A 5,847-nucleotide genomic window follows, 5' to 3' on the forward strand; every position below is an offset into this window, starting at 1 on the left:
CCATATGTAGAAGTAAAGCTTTCCTTTCCAAGAACTTGAATTTTGGTAAGCACTCAAATTTCTGCATGCACATGTGCACAAACATGCACGTGTACTCAGTAACATCCCTGAGAGGAGACTTGTCCATATGCAGAAGTACAAGCTTTCTTTTCCAGGAACATTAATTTTGGTAAGCACTCAAATTTCTATGTGCACATGTGCACAAATATATGCATGCACACAGTAAGATCGCTGAGAGGAAACTTGTCCATATTCCGAAGTACAAGTTTTCTTTTCCAGGAACATGAATTTTGGTAAGCATCCACATTTCTGTCCTTGTTTTTTCACTTGCTCATCGATTATGTCATGATACACTTCTAACTCTGTGCCTTATCCTCAAAGTTTCCAAAACCTTGGCATTTGCTATTGATAGGGACTGGCCTGCAGAGCAGCAGGCAGCATTGGAAGTTCTTGCCATGAACAGCTGTATAACATGTGCCTGCCTTCTGCATTCTCCCATCACCTTGGACAGCTTCACAGTACCAGTCACGTTGGCCTGATCCATTGCCTGTGCATTCCTTCAGGGGACCAGAAAACAAGGACCTCTGAGCTCAGCTGACTTGAAGAACTGCTTTCTTGGTGTGCACCTGTCTAGGTCATTCCGTGTCAATGTTGTGCCCCTCTTGCTAGCCTACCACCCGTTACAGCCCCCAGCATTCTGAATGAGGCCCCCTGTTCTTCCTATCTGTGGAGCGTTCTGTGTGCACCATCTACCTGTGCCCCGATGTGCTCTCTCCACGTGGCAGGAAAAGGCCAGAAACGCCTGAGCCTCCAAAAGCCCCCGGAGACTGTGACAGGCCTGGTTCTGATCCAAGGTTGTGAAGAAGGTACACATGGATACAGGGTCTCTTCCGATACCAAGAATGGAACCGGAGGCCATAAAAGTAAGGTGGCATCCCTACACGTCTTCCTTTCTGTTTAACACTACCCATGCACATGGGAGTCCCCCAACAGATGATGCCCTGGGGAACCTGCAGGTTCTGGGCCCAGAGCTAATGCCTCCGTTGGACAGAAAGCAGCATTACTATCTCAAATGGACCAAGAGGGCTTGAACCACCCATGCCTCAGTGATTTGCTAAATGCCAAGGCTCTCTTTCAGTTGCTCTCATTAGGCCCAGGTAGGACTCCCTACAGTCAGGCATCCCTGCTTCCCTACACAGCACCCGTGCCAAGGAAGCCAGTGCACGGTTGGGCCCAGGGATATCCAAGACGGTCACCTGGAAGGCAGCATCCCTCTGTGTCACCTGGGTGCAGATTCCCTACAACGCAATCAGAGATTCTGCTCCAGCAAGACTACCAGAATCCTCCTTCAGGTACAGACGTGCACCTTTGACACTCAGGCCCCCAAAGCCAGGGGCAAGACCCCAAAGAAAAGGAGGAATTCATATCAGAACTTTCAGCACAGACCATGGGGTATCTTTGGCAGGACCGCTACTGCCTAGAGTCTGGACCCTGAAAACCAGCAGGCCCTGAACTGCCCCAGGGGCTTCTCTGTCTCCACTCCCCTGAGGTCCCTTAGGACATGCAGTTTACCCACCGCCCTTGTCTTTTCTCTGTTCCCTCCCTCACAGGCATATCCTGGATAGGGTCACACAGGGAAACCCACTTGTGCATTCCTCACCTTTGGGCACTTCCAGGGAGGCAGGCTGGAAGTGCCTGGAGGCATGCCTTGCTTACAGACCATGTCTCTCCTAGGATGCCTGTGGTTTGGCAGATATAGCATACTTTAGCGCATCTCATGTTTTGTGTCATATCGTGCCAGTGTGTGCCACCCTCAGGGAGGGCGTGTGCTGGCTGCTGGGCTGATCCGGGCAGCACTGGTCCAGGACCTTCCCAGTTCTCCTTTTCACATGTGTGTGGAACAATCTCCAGTGCAGCAGGCAATCTATGACTCTTTCTCCTTCAGCTCTCTGCCCATCTCAGCAGGACCTTAGCATCACCATCCCAGATCTTGCCATAGCCACGTCCCTCATTTCCAGAGGCCAGCCCATGGCCCCACACACGGAGGGCTCCACAGGCAGTGGTTTCAAAGCGCCACCCCACGTGATTTGCTCTGTGTGAATCCTTAGACCATGAAACCCTCTTCCTGATCCAAGCACACACAACAACACGGTAGAACTGATGAGCGTGTTTTGTATCTGGTCTAATTGCAGATATCTGGAGCCACAGTCTGGAGTTATCACTGGCCATCCTTTCCTTGTTCCCATCCTGGGCAGGGTCAATGCAGAGATGAGGCGACAAACCACCCTCAGCCTGGTCGCCTCATGACTCCTCTTCTGGTTGCTCAGCACCTCCTCTCCTGCCACCTTCATCTCTGCCTCTGCCCTGGGCCGGACACACACACACACACACACACACACACACACACAATCACAGCCAGCATAAATAAGCACACGTGTGTGTACACACACATGCTCAGCACGGGGACACAGATGCAACCAACGAGCATAGGTGTTTCAGGAGGTGAAGACGACCGAGGCCAGCAATGTCGGGGATGGCGACATTAGGCACCAAGTCCTGCCCTTGGGCTCCCTGTTCACCTTCTCCACGAACTCTTCCATATGTTCCCAAGGCAGCCTGAAGCCGCTTCCAGCGCAGCATGTTTGGTGGTTGTGAGACACTGAGTGGTGAATGTGGAAATTCACAGAAGATCCCAAAGTCAGCACACAGGTGCACTGGGACCCCGGAGAGGACAGCTTTTCAATGATAGGCCTTCCCTGGGTAAGGGGCGGGAGTGAAGTGCCCAGGCAATCTCAAACTCAGTGAGCAGCAGGAGGCCAGGTGATGAAAGGACCCACAAAGGATGATTCTGACACAGATACTTAATACACACTGCCTCTAGTAGTATCACCTGGACTCTGGTGCTGCCACCTCAGCTGATTTGATGGAGACTTGCTTCACTCACGGACACACCAAGTCCCCAAAAAAACAGTCTCAGGAGGTCACCTGCTACAAGCACGACCCAAACTCAGGCTCCACAGGCAGTTTGCATGAGTCTGAGCATCCCCATTTGGGAAAGGACAGTGTCCCTGTAGTATCACACGAGTGTCCCTTCAGGGCCCACCTTCAGACCCCATCTCCACACATGTTTCTGTCAGTTATTCTCATGGAAGAACCTTCCTGCCCAGGGTACTACTTCAGGCGATCCTCCCACACATCTTGGCCGACAATCTGCTGGCAATACGAGCAAGGTGAGCCAGCAGCCAAGAATCCCAAAGTGAATTGCTAACTGTGTTCAGGCCCAAAGCAACCACACCTCAGCAATCCTGTTCGACTCTGAGCAGTTGTGACCTGACAACCAGCCGAGAAAGTTAAGGCTCCTGGTGTCCACGCTGCGGCTGGATGCTCCCCGTTCAAAGTCCAGAACCAGCGGACAGGAGTGGAACAACGTGCCCTATGCCCTACAGAGAGACGGGAGATGGGTGTGGATCCCACAGGTGGACACTCCACAACCTTGCACACCCACACTCATCACCCCAGGAACCACGTTTCACAAGTGATGTCAAGGTAATTCTACTTAGTGGTCACTGTGTTCAAGAAGTAGGGGGGTCCTGAAAGGAAAATATCAACTTGCAGTGGGACGATGGATGGCTCCGCAACAGCACCTGTCAGGATAGGGAGCAGGGAAAAGGTTCCTGCGCCGCCTCCTCTTCCTGAGCAGCAGACTTCAAAGAGCAGCAGAAAGGATACAGCTACGGCCCAGAAGCAAGGGATGCCCCAGGTGATGGTGATCCTCCAAGCCAAGTCAGGCTTCCTCCTCTGATGGTTCTTGCACATGAACTGGAAGTAGGCCCTGCAGTTCTTCTTATGCTCAGAGCTCAGTTCCACCAGCAGGGCAGCCAGTGCCTGCAGCGCATCTTGCCCTGGAAGCTCAGTAGTGCTCCCGGGCCTTTCCTGGCCCTGCTCCTCCACCGTCTTCTCAGCTCCTGGAAGAACCCCTATTGCTGCTCCTCATCTGCCACAACCTCCACCTCCTCCATGACGTCTTCCACAAGCAGCTGGAACAACCACCCAATCCCCACCACGTCTCCGTCCACCAGGGGCTCACCGTCGTCCACCGCCTCCACCCTGCATAGCGTGGCTCCTTTGCCTGGCATGACAACTTGTGGCTGTAAGGTCCCAGCCTCAAAAAGCCTGAGGATGGCAGGCCACCAACCCCAGCGCCCTGAAACCGGAGCTCACAACTAGGAAGGTCTGGGGTCCCAGGATGTTCCTGCATTCCTCTGACGGCCTTTCACACGCCTCTTGGCCCTGGTCGTGACCCCAGGCTGGGGCAGATGCCAAGGGATGCGACATAATAGCACAAGTGGTGTGCAAATGCGGCTCAGGTTTCAGTAATCCTGTGGGACCCACTAGCTCTTTGGGGGCGGGGAGTGAGGGGGATGGTAGGGAAGCGGGGGCTGGTATGTGTCCGGTGGCCTGAGGCTGAAAAAGGGGTGGCAGACAGCATGGGACAGGGTGAACAGGCCCTGGGGAAATCAGCCGAATAGGCGGATCCCTAGGCTGTGAGCCACGCGTAGGCTGCTGGCCCAAATCTAGTCCAATGGCCGAGAGAGTGGTGGGTGGCACCCTTCTGGACACGCCCCTCAAACGTAGGGAATCTTCCACAGTTCCTGGGCTACAGCGCACCCACATGGCATATACCGCTCCAGGGAGTAATGGGTTTTGCATCTGCTGATACTCCAGGCGCTGTCATTGTCCGGACTCTGGAAATCCCAACGACGGGTTCCTGCTTCACAGTCTGAACAGCTTACTCCTGTGTCCCTCAGGACCCTCAATAACTGAGAAATTTCCCTGAGGATTCAAAGCATAAACAGGGACTCCACGTGGCTGGATACTTTTTCTCCATGGGACACAGAACCTGTTGTCCGGATGCTAGGGGAGAAGGGAAAAACCCCAGTGTTGGCTACAGTTGATCTCCACTGTTCAGGGACACTACAGCCTTAGGGTACAGAGCTGGCTCTGTGTCTCTTCATCTCTGCTTCTGGCATAGCACTGTTTTGGGCAATCCTTCCATGTGTGTACCAAGGGCTGGTGTCTGTTTGTCTCCATCTCTCTAAGTGGTGCTCTTGCTGTCTGTCACTCTCTGGACACCAGTGATCATACGAGAAGTTTATATGAGAAGGCAAGCCCTGCTCCTCCTTAGTGAGTTGCACCCATGGGAGATCAGACTTTGTTAGTTCACACATTCGGAGAGTGCTTTCTCAAACTTGAAAGTCCACAGTGTGCGGTCACTGCTGAACTGCAGAAGGTGCGGTGTGACCCTCCCTCCGTCGCTGGACAGACGTGAATAGTGCAAAGGCCTCAGGTAGCTTGGCCACACTTTGCACAGATGGAGAAATGGGGCATGGCCTGGGGCCTGAGGGAACTCCCTGAACATTATTTGAATACCTGCCAGGGAGATGGTAAGGACAGCTCCCCATTAAGTTCCATGACACACTGGTGCCAGAAACATGCATGGCTGCCAATTTACCCTATCGAGGCCCTTTCTAAGCGGTTCTGTTCTCCATGTGAGAACACATTCAAGCCTGCCCGGTCACCCAAGCCTGTGGGGCTGGGAGCAGCAAGAGGATCAAGATAAGCCATCCATCCTATAGTCCTGATACCCAATATATGTGTTCTGCAAGGAGTACAAAGAGTGATGATTCAGACTGGAAGACTGCAGGTAGCAGATGCTTATGCTGCAGTTCTGGTCCATCACTGAAACCACACAAAATAGGCAAGGGTTGCTCATGCTCATGGTAAGGTCAGGGAAAGTATGCCTGGCACTTGGGAAGGATGGAAAGGCCCTTGTATCAGGGTGTTCAA

The sequence above is a fragment of the Ovis canadensis genome, chromosome Y (assembly GCF_042477335.2).
Source record: "Ovis canadensis isolate MfBH-ARS-UI-01 breed Bighorn chromosome Y, ARS-UI_OviCan_v2, whole genome shotgun sequence".
Classification (NCBI taxonomy): domain Eukaryota; kingdom Metazoa; phylum Chordata; class Mammalia; order Artiodactyla; family Bovidae; genus Ovis; species Ovis canadensis.